A 14,949-nucleotide genomic window follows, 5' to 3' on the forward strand; every position below is an offset into this window, starting at 1 on the left:
AGCTGCTTTGTGGGTTCTGCTTCTGTGCATGCTCTTGCCTACTTATTGATGAGTGGAAGCTCACTTGCCCCTTAACAAGAGCACATTCCCTTAGCAAGTGATCTGACTGCAGCATGGGAGGGAGAAGGAGCTATACCAGGGCAGTTATGGAGCAGAGGACGCAATCCGTTACTTCAAGGTCCATCTCACCTTGTGACAACATTTTTATGTGGCCATATTCAAAGGTGGTCTTTGTAAATATAGCAGAGGAATAACAGATAGCAAAAAGAAAAGAAAAGAAAAAAGATGTATTACCATCTGTAATTTGTTTTGAGGACCACACTTAAAAGCTTTCCAATTTGCCAACATTAATTTTCAGAATGAAAATCTGTGACATAAAATATTAATGAATTCAAAGTTGTGGGGCTTGTATTATTCTCAAAATCTCAGAGAATACCAATAAATCCTTTATAACCTGTCCAAAAAACTTTTGAAAAGAGGCTTGAAAATATACTGGGAATACATGGATGGTAAGAAAATCTATTAGAATGGAAAGCTTCTGATTTACAGCAGGCAAAGGCAAAACTAAAGCCAGTGTCAGAATTTCAAAACTCAAATGGCTGAATGAGAAGTTGGATCAAGCATCCATAACTTAACAGCAAAACTAATTATTAGAACTATGTTGTTAGAACTCTAGTGATCAGAATTGATCACTTTCTGAAAAATGTTATCTAGTTCAACCAGGAATTACGGGGCTTTATTCCAGAAGTTAGAGTAGCTGATTGTGGCAATTGTCCCTCACCTTTTGATCCAGTAACATCATGTACTAGCTTTCCAACCATATATATTATCTTCAGTTCTTCTGCACAGTTGTGCTGACTGTGTGAGCAGGATCTTGGATGCCACACTGTGAAACTCTCTGTGTGATTCACCCAACAGAATAGATCAAATCAATAAGTATTTAATAAAGCCCAGGCTTGAGACTCCTCTCCCCTCATGCTAGTTGCCAAGTAAATGGCCTCTGGAGATTACAGAAAATACCTTCCTTCACAATCCCAGAAACAAAGCTGTACATGCGGAAATACATTTTCTAATTAGTTATTCAATTTTTCATAATCCTAGCTTTTCTTATGGATGAGGATCCAATCTGCATTCTTTTCTAGGCAACCTCTTGCTTTCTGAAATGTATTGACAGCAGATTCCCCCACTGAGGGCTAACAGATTGTGTTCAAACATTATAAACACAGAAAACAGTACAAAACCATATCAGAAAACCAATTCATTTTTATTGCAGTTCCAGGTACACAGTCTCACGATTCCTTCAGGTATAGCAATTTTGTGAATCTAAGATGGTAGACTTATTCATCAGCATGTGTGTATGGTACTGTTTGTCGTAATCAAAGCAAAATGGTAAATCAGTACTTCTAACAGCCTATGCAACGTTGTTCACATTCTCTAAGTCTAACAAAATTGTGCCTATACCTGTATTGCTATATTTTTACATGCTTTTCAGAATTAAATTGTTTTTCCAAATTGAGTAAAATATTTGATATATTGTAGAGGAAACTGAAGGTAGGAAAAACTAAGAACAATGTTTTTCGAAATTTAGATAAAAGGTTGACTTGATCTGTGCTCTATTTATTCCACTCAGAATCTGAAGGTAAGGATAGAAACAATGCATCTGGTTTGAGCTCACTCTTGAAATGAGAACGTAAATTGTGTCATGGTCTAAAAATGGTAGTTGTTCTTACTGGTCCTCAAAACTGAGTGGGATTTTTTTTTTAAAAAAAGAGAACATATAAGTGTCCAGATGACTGCTTTGAATGGCCGTGAGTCATCATGGATCATCATATGACTGAATTAAAGCTTGCTCTTTGTTATTTCAGGAGGTACACTTACCCTGTAATCGCTAGGTTTTGCTTAATATGATACTGTTGGTGATGTTCCTTGGTGGAGATATGACACGTCAGCAGTCTTAGGTCACCATCTGGAAGTCCACAGGCTGCCTTTATATATGAAGTATTTTTAAAACCCTGCAGTATAACCGACTGTTTAAGTTACTTGTACCCCAGAGCAGTGATTCCCAACCTTGCTGCTCTGAAAAAAATGGCAACGTACTTTACGTTACTGGTCTCATCTCTTCCAGGTTCCTCCTGCCTCTTTTCTGTTCCTGCCCACCTATTCCACCGCAGGACTGCTGCGCATTTCCAGGAACAAGCATAGAGGCACCAGAGTTGGTCCTGCACGGGAATAGAAAAGCTCCTGCAGGACATATCTCCATGGGTTTTGTGCCTTAACTAAAATGCGGTCATGTCTTCATAAGCAGTATTATCAAGCACCACACTTTAAATCTGTCTCAGGGTCATCTCTTAGAGGAACTTCAAAAGTAATGGAGGGTTTTCTCTTGTATTCGTTAACACTGATGGATGATTCGTGATCGCTGATGGATGCTGTGATTGCTGCTGACTGCTATGGGCCCTTGATGGGGGCCACAGAATTGAGTTTTGCAAGTGCTGCTAGCACACATAAGATCTGTCTTTTCTCATGTGCATCCAACCATACGCTGTGCCATTTTGATGCAAATACCAGCCAGCCTTGGCTTCATCAAGTAGGAACACCAAGGTTCAATGGAACATTAAATGACCCTGGAGAAATGTACTAGCAAAACAATGTGCAACACATTTTTGAACCGCTTTACTCTATTGGGAATAGGATTACCAATGAGAAGTTGTTTCTATTTCAGCAAAATTTTGTATCTGCATAGACAGTAAGAAGAGTGCTAGTGTTCTGTGATCTTATTTTAGACAAAAAACCAAAAATATGGTGCATGTAACTGGCAGTAAAAATTCACCCTGAAATTCTTACAAGACCTGAAGTTATATATCATAATTTAGTTTTTGTACAGCCATATAGTCTAATCAGCACTTCTTATTCAAACAATATTTCCAGCAATGAGTTCAGAAGTAGATATATAAACAGGGTTATCAGCTGTAATTGAGATAGTATCATATATAACATACACAAAGACACTTGGCAAGCTTTTATCTTACAAGCTGTATTTGCATATGGATGGTATTTATAGCCTCTAAATTAAAATAAGATTTTTTTGGTTTTGGTTTTTCATCAATGCTGTTCGTCAAGCAGGCCATACTGCTATATGACATCGTGTTCTGGAGCTGACCTGCATTCCTTTCAACCCATTTAATCACACACAGCTGACCAACATTCCTGTACAAAACCACCTAATCAAATGCATTACAAATACCCCAAATGGTTACTTAATCTCCATATATGTACAAGTGTGAAACGTGCAGTGTCCAAATATGCCCTTTCATAAAAGCAAATGACATAAAAGCAAAAGACGTTTCCAAAGTAAACCTTCCCCCACCACGACCCTCAATCAGCACATACATTTTTAAGGTGGTTAAGATAGTATTTCTCCACGTAGTTGGCCTTGCACATAAAGATTCGTATTCACTGTAATTCATAATCAAGCTTGTTTTCTACACATCTTAAAAATGCAATTTAAGAATATAGAAATATAAAAGTTTTCCACTTCTGGGCAAGTATGTCAAATGAGCTGCAAAATATTTGAAAATGCATGGTGCTGCAGCACTTAGATAGCTCAAGGAACATACCATGGAGGACTATATTTCCTTTCATCTCTAAGTCACTGGGTTCAGACCAAAAGCTTCTCAGCATTGTTACTGTCTCATGACTATGTCTCAGGATTAAGCAGAATGGGAGGGTGGGGGAGGGGGAGGAGGGGGTTGTTGTTTGTTTTGGATTTTTCGTGTCAATTTAATCAGCACTTTCACTGGAAATCCCTATAGGAAGGACAGCGACACACTGATCTGGAGACTGAACTGTTTTCCCTGTTTCCAGAGATACTTGCCCAGCGCAGTGCTACGTGCTGACTGATGTGGGCATACTTGCAGTACTGCTGAGTGTGCTCTGTGTGTTCTGCGGGCAATACTCTTCCAAAATGCCAAACCTGCATAAATTCACTTTAATTTCCTACATGCATCTTTTGGGCTTTTGCAGCATTTTCTCATCAGAGAAAATGAAATGTAAGAAGCTTTGTGTTTGAAATGTAAAAGCACAGAAAAGCAGGGGAAGATGGAAAGGTGTGTAAAAGGGTACGTTTAAGAGACAGGATGGAAAATGTGCCTATGAACAGCAAAGGAAAAAACCCACAACCCCATGAATGCTGTGGAAGCACGGCACAGAACAGGCGCAATCACAAAGAAGAAAACCAGCCAAGTGTTCACTGTCCTGCTCTTCTGTTGCCATCAGATGTCCCGGTGAGCCCACGCACGAGGACTCCGATCCCCACGCAGCGCCTGACAGCGGGTTTCGGGCGGGTTTACCGGGCGCTCCGGCCAGCTGGGTGGAAGCGCGCCCTTCTCCGCCCGGTAAACGAAAAAAAAACACACCGATTTTCGGCAACGCAGGTGGGACCCGCGCAGCGGGAATGTCTCCGAGGGTGCCACCGGCTTCACCCGCGCGAACCACAGGGAAGCGGCGACGCTTTCCAGATTTTATAGCAGAAAAAAAAAAAAAAAAAAAATCCACACACAAAAACTGAAACCCACCAAGTTTTTATTTTAAACAGATGTGAGCAGATTGAACGCAGTATTTTCAGGTATTTTTAGTGCAGCACAGTGCCACGCGCTCAGCCTCTGGCACGACTGCGCGGCATCGTCAGATGCCGCCGGGCACCGCCTTACACGTGCGTGAAACCCGCGTGGGGTGCTGCCAGCAAGCCCCGGGGCGGGAGGAGGCGCCCCCCCCCCCCCCCCCCCCCTTCCCACGCCGGCCGCGGGGCTTCCCGGGCGGGGCAGGGGGCCTCTCCCCACGCCCCGGGTAGGACGGGTGGGATTGGGGAGGTGGGGGGCATTTGCCGGTCCCGCCCCCCCCCCCCCCCCTTCCCCACGCCGCCGGTCACGTGGCAGCGCCCCCCGCGCCCCGAGAGCGCGGCGGCATTGTGACGCAGCAGGCCTCCGCCGCGGCGGCGGGAGGAGGCGCGGGCGCGGGTGAGTACCGCCCCCCCCGGCGCGGAGCCGGTGGACGGGCAGGGGCGGGGAGTGGCGGGGGGCGGCAGCCGGGAGAGGCGGCACCTGGGTCCTTCCCCCATCTCCATCACCCCCGCGGCTGCCGTGGAACGGCCGCGGCCGAGCGGAGCGGAGCGGAGGGGTGAGGCGAGGGGAGCGGAGCGGAGCGGAGCGGAGCGGGCGGGGGGCTTTGTTGCCGCCGACAACGGCGGGTGGGTGTGTGTGGGGGGTGTGGGTGTGTGTCCCGGGGGGGGCGGCGGGAGGGGAGCGCGGGCCCGGCCCGGGGGATCCCCCGCAGGGGGTTGCGGGGGGTGGTGGAGGCGCCCGGCGCGGCTGCGGGATTCCCCACGCCGGACCGTCCCCGGGGGTCGCGGGAGCGGGGGTGTCCGGGCGGCGGGAGAGGCGGCCGGGGGGCGGGAGCGGGGAGGCGAGCCCCGGCCCCCGCCAGCCCGCCCCGGGGAAGTGCTTTCCGCATGAAATCAGGGCTGAACTCGGGGGGGGGGGGGGTGGGGGGGGGGGGGGGCGGTGGTTTATTGGGGCTGAGCACATACGTGATGTCAGCCCTGCGAAGTGCGGCTGCAAAACCCCCGGTAGCGCCGCGAAACCCGCCGACAACCCGAAGCCGATGCAAATCTGCCTCTGCTCTGCGCGGAGCCCGGCGTCCCTGGCGGGGACACAGCCGCCCGCGCCCTCCTGTCCCACCGGGGCATGCCGAAATCTGGCAGAAAATCAAGCAGGAGTTGCATGTTTGTGACTGTGGGGAAGCAGATGTGAAGTTGTTTGGTAGAGAAACTGTGCCTCGGTCAGTCTGAGATCCGTGCTTTTGCAGCACCAAGGATCAAACCTTTTTCATACCCATATCGGTGAGCGTTTTTATGCAAGCAAATGCAATTTATATGAAGAAGAACTCAGGGATCAGGTCCTGATGGTACTGGATGCAAACCAGATCCTAAATAGCCTCAATCTTCATTGTCAGTGGTGTCACCTCATGGCACTTTCAATGGTTGGCTTAATGCCACAGCTCTTAGAGATTTATTGGTCAGTCACAATTGCTTCTCAAAAAGCCTCCTCACCCCAAAACCCACCAAAAAAAATGCTCGTGTCAGTGGTTCCGTAGAAAATCCTGGAAGCATGGCCTTGTTGTACACCTCAGTGATCCAACTGCAAAAGGTAACTAAAAAAGGTTTTAAAAAATTATTCTGAAGCAAATCACTTGGTTGTTCGACCCTTTCCTGGTATTTTAATGGATGAAGAAAGGGATACAATTGTAGCATAGGGAAATCAAAATTACTTTGTCTTGTGCGATTTGCTCTGATCCTGCTGCCAGGAATTATGTTGAGTGATGTGCCCATATTTAAGCCTTGAGCAGCCTGATGTAGTAGTAGGTTTTCTTAGTGTCCTGTCTTTACTGAATTTAGTAGTTATATGTACTGCAGCAACTCCCAACAATCCATAAGTAATATGACCCACTGCCTTACTACCACCCATAAACATGAGCTTCTTCACCCTAACGACCTCTGCAACTAGCTCATGGGCTGCCCGGTGAAAATAGTAATGTACTTCTTTCTTCATACTGCTAAGCCTGCAAGGATACCTGGTGCCATACTGGAGGCATTTTTTGAGGATTTTGCACCTAAGCTGGAAACCTGGTCTTGAGAGCAGGCTTGCGAGGTTGCTCGAGTGGGAGATCAGACACAGTGAGGAGTGTTCATGTGAATAAAATAATTAGAGTTTGACCTGTTCAGTTGTCAAGAAGAAACGTGCCTCAACACTACAATTATATTTCCGAAATTGTAGAGTAACTTTTCCTCTAGGTGTTCCTTCAGTTAACGCAGGGGCATAGTGCCCATGACTGGTGTGAAAAGGCTCCTTTTGTAAGCTGTAGTATGTTTCATTTCTGCGTGTTTTCATGTGTCAAAGACTGACTTATGCAAACTGACTGTTCCATTTCACCCAGTCACTAATGGTATCTTAAATCAGCAGATCTTTGTGATTTCTGCTCTGTGTCATTGACTCAGTGCACTGCAGAAAGCAAATGTGGCTTGTAGCTTGTTGAAAAAGTAAGTAAAATACAATTGTATCAGAGGAAGGGGCCAGTGAAGAGTTATATTCAAATCCAAGGAGCCTGTAAGAGACCAGCCAGTTAAAAAAATTCCTTGTTTGAGCGAGTAGTCCAGGGTGGGCTCCTCAGAATGCTTTTAAGTGGCATTTTGAGATAAGGAGGTGGTCAGTCTTTCAGGTAAGGAATTCCTACAGAAGACAGTAAGTTATATTAGATAGAAACTTTTCCTCTTCTTAATGTTTTATTCTCTAATGGCAGCGATGTGGTAAGTAAGCATGATGTGATTTCTCTGAGGCCAGCTTCTGAGTTTACAAAGTACTGCATGTAAAAGGTAGACTGGTTGGACAAGGTGGCTGACTCGTACCTTTGGAGATGCAGTCCCTCCCCTGAGTACACTGAATAAGTGATAGGTCACTTTGCGTTTATTTTTTTCATGATTGGAAAACCATAATTCCAAATATCTACATATAGCTATTTTTTGACAAGACATCAGCAGAGCTTCCAAGAAACTAGGAAGTGCCTCTTACTGCCCCTCTGCTTCCAAATTGTCAGGTCTCGCTGGGAGCCGAAACCTGTCCCCATGTAAACTCCATAGGTGCAAGCAGCTCCGTCCTGCTTGGACACTTGCCTGATTAGAACCAGGAAGGGGAAGGCGTGACAGCCCTGCTGTGGCCGCTCTGGTTTCTGTCCTCTGAAATGGAGACATGCGGGTAGCGCTGCCTCCGCGCTGTGATGAGATGCCGGCAAGAAAGGGGAGCGCACGGCCAGAGGCAGCCCAGTGCCGGGGACGTGACCGTCACGGGCAGCAGCACGAAAGTCCTGCTGGCAGTAGTGCAGGGATGCTGGTACTCGTGGTTATGGCATCATTCGGTGTCATGAATGCATGGAGTGGTTGATGTTGCACCTCACAAGCACCTCCAGCAGCCTTTGTGGGATGCAGCACCTTGTCTCCACTCACCCGGTTTTTAAACATCTCAGCTGATTAGATGGGATGTGCAGCAGAGCACACCCCTGTTTGTCTGATTACTTGCATGAAGGTCCAGGAGCAACCCATGAATCACAAGCAGGGTTACTGGAACAAGGAGGGGAAGCAGAAGGGAACAATTACCATTTTATTTCAGTTTTAGTAGAATAAACTTACATCTATTTCAGGTTACAGTTGAAAGTAAAACACCAGACGGAGAATATTCTCATTATTCCTTATGCAGCCATGTTATTTAATGCTAAGTAAAATAAAGTTCCTATTTTTCCATTGAAAGTCTTTGTAAGGAACACATGTACCAATGCTCTACTGTATATTGCTTAGAAGATATGGTGATTTTGTACAGTTGAAGCATATAAGTTCAATGTCAAGATGAAAAATATGTTAAAAAAAGTTGAGAAGTACTGGATTTTGGAAGGGCAAGTAGTTGTTCTTTTCAACTGTTGTCAGAATAGGACCATAACTAAACTAAAGGAAATAATGCTTAGATGATTGGCAAGAAGACTTGGAGGAGTGTTGTGTCTGTGCTCTCTCTTTTTCCGGCAGATCTGTCTGTTTCTCAAAGGAGGCAGAGAAGATAGGCTTACATGGAGCAGGTGCATAGTAAACACAAGGGATTTTCTCTTTAAATGCAAATGTGGTTGTATGATGGATTTATATTCACAGTGGAACCACTGGAAACAAGAAAATAAAACATATGCATCAGCTACCTTATTGATTTAAGGTCTCAAGAGAGTTTTTAACTGAGGGGGAAAAGTAATTAATTAATTATTGTGGTAGGAATATCACCTGCTGCTTACCTGTCTAAGGTCGAACTGTAATTTCATCTTCTAAGATAGAGCTCCAAGTGACTCGGAGGTCTGAATATCTTAGAGGTATCAAAGAGAAGTACTATTCATCTATCATAGTTTGGCAATTGTGGCAATCATTCATGAGGTATATTTTCATCTATGTTAAGGAGCATTTACAAAAGCTTATTTTCAATATGAATGTGGTTGATTTGCACTTTATAAAGAATTATTGACTAACTCTTGAAAATGTATTTTTCTGGCTAAAACCTAGCATTAGGTTTGTAAGGTTTGCTGTAAGCATTTCCTTTGCAGTTCCGTTTCCTCCCCAGTTCTTGTTTGCAGTCAGACTGCGGGCATTATTTTTTCTTTGTTTATGTCATAGAAAAAGGCATTGTCTCACTTACCTTTTGAGCTCAACACAGTGTATTACATGACCTCTCCTTCTGTGTAAATCGACATCACCACTCTCCCCTCCGCTCCCCCATCTGCCTTACTGTTACTGTATCAATCTGGAATTTAGCATTTAAAATTAAATTCTAATCGGGAATTTAACACTTCCCTTCAAGTCTCCTCCCCTCCCTCTCCCACCCCTTCCTCTCCCCCACCACCCATTCTAGCAAACTTGTTTACATCTGTGAGTTAAAATCAGGCTGTGCTGCATAGCTTTCTCGCATGTGCATGACAGGGGTATGCGCATGATTACGATTTGAAGCTATACTGCTCTGCTGGTTATTCATCCATGTAGTTATTTAGCTATACTGACTAGCATTTTTCTTAAGAAATAGGAAATACCTTTAACTGGCCAGACTAACAACATATAACTGCTGGCATGTTTATACGTGCATGTACGTATCTCATGTTCTATTTTGCTAAAATACAACTGTAAATATTCTGCGTTTTGTATGCTACGCTGTCAGTTCCAATTGAGTCTCGGTAGTAGACTTATGAAGAGCCCCAAATTGCTTTTGAATGGGCTCAAGATTTTAAATATTGAAGTTGTCAGCATGGTGAGATTTCTTTAAATATTTGTAAATGCTGTCCAAGTTGTTTTTAAAAACAAAACCCAAGCAAACAAAATACAGCAAAATAAAACAGAAATATAGTGCACACAGAAGCAGAAGACTGCTGGCAAGGTAAATAAGCTGCATGTCACATTCCCTGACCCACACTTCCATTGTGCTCAGTCTAAGTATAGTAATTTATTTTCTTGTACTTTCAGAAAGTTTTAAGGTGTGTGTCCTAATTTTGTTAAATACTCGGATATTATAATTTTGTAAACTTGTATGTTGAGCACTGGATAAAGCACACTATTTGTGCTTGTTGCTAGGACATGGGCAAAAACATACCCTGAGCTACAGAATGGAATTACCAGGAAATTGAGTTATTCTTACATCATTAATTATTTGCTTTTCATTAACCTAAACCAGATTTTAAATTACAGGTAAAGGAATTTATGGGGGCTAAATGTAAACAACTTCGTATAAATACTGTAATCTTAAACTCTGCCAATGCTTTTCACTTCATATCTGCAGAATCATAGTTACCTGAGCCCCTTGACTAAGATTGTTCACGTTTAAGTTAGTGGGTGTCCCTGTGGTAAATGTGAATGGAGCGAGGCAGTGTACCCATGGAACGAGCAGCTGGTTAGAAAAAGGAGAATTCAGCTTTCCACTCTCCTTTTGAATATGATACATTCTACATCTTGATGCGGTATTTGCTTAAAGCAATTTGACAGCATAATTTTCAGGAGGCTGAGTTTATTTGTATTTCTCTCTATATAATGTTGTATTAGTTATTTGCATGTGACATTTTAAGTTTTCTATAGGGAAAGGAAAACTACCTTTTACGGTCTAACTGATAACAGTAGTTGCTGCTATGATTGAGCAGGCTAGATCTTGGAAAAAATGCTGTCAAAGCAATTAGTTCCAAGTTAGAAGAAAACAAAATTTGTGATACAGTGTTAGAGAACACATGGTGCAGTTTCAAAAATTAATGGTTTGAGGTTTTGCGTTTAGTTAAATAAGTTTCTGTTAATGTTTGTTTGTATTAGTGTACCATGTTGTATCTTTGATAAATTCTTATGATACTGCTTTTGGTGATAAGTAGACTCTTAATTCTATATTCAGGAAGCCATTGTTTACAAATAATTCAGTACAACATTTCTTGGAACAGAGTTTTGGGAGCACCAATATCTGAGAGATTAATATAAAATCATTACTTACTGTTCAGCATTATGAATCTACTAGTGGTATATATGACACAAATTTAGCAATTATCTCAGCTGCTCAGTAATGCTTTCAAAAACATTGATAGTGTCAGTCTGATGGGTAGGTTTTTCACACCATACTTGGCAACTGTAGCTGTCATTCTCTTAAGACTGACCAGAGCAATTAAACTCTCACCCACCTCCTTACAGTTGTTCTTGAGGATCATAGATGAAGCACACTAGCAAACAGTGTAATGGAAATTGTATTTCTGCTCTTTACTGCAATGCTCCCTATATGGAGGAGTTAACTGTTGCCTCTCTGCACTTCCTAGGAAAGCATTTCACGAATTGGATCTGGGATGAAATGGCTGGAACAGCACTGCCTGATGACTGGAGGTTTAGCTGTGATTGAGAACTGAGATGCCCTGGTCCAGACAGCAAAGTGGAGCATGGCTGTGCACATGCTCAGGGTTTCCACAGAGAGACAGGCAGCAGCACAGGATTTTTATCTCTGCTCTCAGAATTTTCTGTATTTCACTAGCTCACTTCTTCTCGTGGTAAATTGGCCTGTATGTAATCCCTGCTGCTGTGATCCAATTCCTACCAGAACTTTAATTGTCTGAGTCAACACTAGTTTGTGTGTCTTTATACTCTACTCATAAGGCAGCTAAGCGTGCTGAGGAACTGCATTCCTTCTTAACTTGTCTTCTGGTTGTGATTTAGCAAAATACACACAAAATCTCCCTGGAGTGAATCATTCGTTACACAGTCAGTTTAAGAACATGCGTAAATCCCTTTGGTCACTTGCTGGACAAATGGTAGTAAGTCATCTTTGAGACGATGTAGTGTCTGTAGTAGTTTATAGTTTGTAGCTAATAGAAGATGTAGTAATGCAGTTGTAAAGCAAACAACTGTTTGAGGAGAGAAGGTCCTGAATTTGAGAGACTTTGTCAGCTTCTGGGTTTCTGCATCACAGTAAGTTCTGCCCCTGGTAGCAGCAGCAGTGGATGAAGGCATTGTTCATAACTTGATGTTCTTCTGAAATGACTGGCCTTGAAACAGTAGATAACTAATGTGCCTGCTTAGGTTAGGGCTTTGGCATCTGCTGTTAGTACTTTGTGAAGAGGAATGAGTGCCATTTACACGTAACACGGATGCTTCCAGCTGCCTGTAGAGTTTAACAGTGTCTTAGCATTAGATAGGAAAGCTGGGTGAGTTGCTGTACCTGAAAGATCAGGTTAATCTGGCCTGACTCTCTGAATCCCCACAGAAAAGGCCAACAAGCACATGTTATGGTGTCTTCCAGCAGTGCAAGGGAGGCATGTTGTGTAGGGGGCAGAATTAGCCCATCTAATACAATCTAGCAAAATGGATACTCTCCAGCATGTGTTCCTCGTCAGGTCCCATATGCTTTATGGTATGTTCCCAGCCTTTGCTTTTTGCAAATGCAGTTTTTAGATGAACATATCTACAGTAGCACTATTTCTGGATGTGTCTACATGGCAATTGAGTGCTGTGATTGCAGGACATGCAGACAGATCTCTACTAGCTTTGATCTATATATGATGTGAAGACATGCCAGCCTAGACTTGAGAGGGCTGTCCAAGCCTTCTGGACAGATTGTTAAGCCATGCTGAAGTCTGCTTTCATCTGTCTTCACTGCTATTTTTAACTGTGCTATCTAGATGAGCACTACTGTGGATACTCCTACACATGCTGACATAAAGTCATGACTGCATACCCACTGCTTTACTACAACATCGTTGGTGGATGCTCCGCATCTGGGCATCCATCCATTATACTGACACAGTCTAGTGTTCTTTTCCACTGAATTTAGTTGGTTATTTCACTGTTTAATTCCCCTCTGTAAGGAATTATAGAAAGGGTAACGGAGTGTAGGAGAGACTTCTGGCAATTTTCCACTGTAAAAATTCATGTTGTAGTGTCTATTCCAAGTTTGTTAAGAGCTTTAAGGAACCTCCAGATCCAGGCCACATGTTTTTGCAAGTGTTAAAATCCAGATGAGAGGCCAGGTTGACAGGGCAATATTAGAAAGTTAGCATTTTAAAATGTTCTTTATGAAAGCATTGAATCTAGAGCACGATTATATGAAAAAAATTGTGAAATTATATGAAAAGTATCAGCTATGACAGTAAGGTGGTTATCATATACAAAACACAGTCCAACTTTATTAAAAAGAATTGAATGTATTTTTAAGAGAAATAATGTGTATGGTTTTTGAACATTTCAAGGCAGAGCTCTGCACTGCTAAGAGTTTGTTCTTTGGTTTGTCTTTTTTATGTTTTTTAATGGATGTAATAAGGGTTATTTTTGCTTTGTCAGTCAGATAAATTATTCCACCAGCTTGTCAATGAAGCTTCTAATTAAGGTACAATGCTGTAAAGTTTGACAATAGCAAGTACACTTGTGCATCAGATTTGAGTATTATTTTTTTTCAGAAATAGACATTCCCTTCCCCATTAAAAACCAACCAACCAACCAACCAAAATTGCAGAAAGCAACAAAACTGTGATATAATCTGAAACGATCTATTGAGTATCCAATTCTTTTACTGTGCAATTTTAATGCTATTTATCAAAGACAAGGGAGAAAACATGGCCTGAAAATTGAAGTTAGGACATGAAAAGATGAATTCATGCAAATTTGCCACAAAAATATTTCACATAAAAGTGAGTACTGTCAAACAAAGAGGAATACAAAATAAACTCTATCAAGGCATATGTTTCTGTGACATGAGACACACTGTACAGGAGTAAGGTGAAGCTGAGCTTTTCAGTCTTGTGGAATGTTGCAGCTTACTTATCTGCCAAGAAAATATTTTGTTTCTAGATAAATGGTTGAACTGAAATAAATAAAATATTCTCTCATCTTTCCTTAAATAGTTCTTTAAAAAAAGTATTTCTTATGACTGCCCTTGACACCTTTCTGAAGAAAAAGAACAGCCTTGGTTCACCAAATGGAACACAAGAGTGCAAGCACATACCATCTAAGCCTGGTTCTAGCACCATGTGGTCTTGAATAAATTATCTAACTATTTTCACTTATCCACTTGTAAAATGAGAAGAAAATATATTAAGGAGCTGCAGTAGCAGAATTGTCAATAGCAACATCTTTTTGTAACATGGAGATCTAACTGCCTAAGATTTTTCATTGTGTAAAAAATTCATCCTTTTCTTGAACAGTTCCAGCACCTTCATAGTTTGAAGGTGCTAGAGGCTGAGTGTATCTCCCATGGTGTACCGAGTTGTCCTCGGTTCCCTTAGTGGTCCTGCATAATGCAAGGGGAGCCCTCCCACAGGACTGTATTCTTTGGGGGAGAAAAAAAACAAAAAAGCCATCATTGGAAATTACATCAACAGTTAAAAGATTTGTGATGGTTCTGAAGTCAGGTACTTTTAATTTAAAAAATGGGAGAGCCACTTCATGCTGTTCTTGCTCTTCCCCTTTTCGGCAGGTTGCATGATAGTCGGGGATGTTTAGCAGGTATCCTTGGCTCATTTGTTAATGGAGCTGGAAGGCACATAGATAATTGGTTAAAGAAGTGATACTAGGGACCTGGTTACACAGGACATGGAAAAGGTGCAAGTATTGAATTCCACCTTTGCCTCAGTCTTTACTAGCAAGACTGGCCTTCATGGGGGGAGGGTTAGAGAAAGGAAGATGTACCCTTGGTGGAAGAGGATTGGGACAGGGAATACTTCAGCAAACTGGGCATGCATAAATCCGTGGGCCCTGATCGGATACTCCCATGAGTGCTGAGGGCACTGACAGACATCATTGTGAGGCTACTCTCCGTAGTCTGTGATCAGTCATGGTGACTGGGAGAATTACCTGAAGACTGGAGGAAAGCAAAT

At 42.8% G+C, this 14,949-nt stretch overlaps 1 protein-coding gene across 3 annotated transcripts in view; it reads left to right on the forward strand.

Moving 5' to 3' along the window:
• Positions 1-4,880: 4,880 nt before the first annotated feature.
• Positions 4,881-14,949, forward strand: part of LOC104360138 (synuclein alpha interacting protein) — an 89,248-nt gene continuing 79,179 nt past the window's right edge. For 2 of the 3 annotated variants that reach the window (XM_042787966.1, XM_042787968.1), the window contains exon 1: positions 5,067-5,175. The gene's annotated coding sequence lies outside the window, so the exon portion shown is untranslated. Of the gene's footprint in view, positions 5,016-5,066; positions 5,176-14,949 lie in introns of those variants that run through there. The other variant, XM_042787967.1, reaches the window with a different exon arrangement.

This window comes from Tyto alba, unplaced genomic scaffold, assembly GCF_018691265.1.
Source record: "Tyto alba isolate M040663 unplaced genomic scaffold, T.alba_DEE_v4.0 Super-Scaffold_13, whole genome shotgun sequence".
Classification (NCBI taxonomy): domain Eukaryota; kingdom Metazoa; phylum Chordata; class Aves; order Strigiformes; family Tytonidae; genus Tyto; species Tyto alba.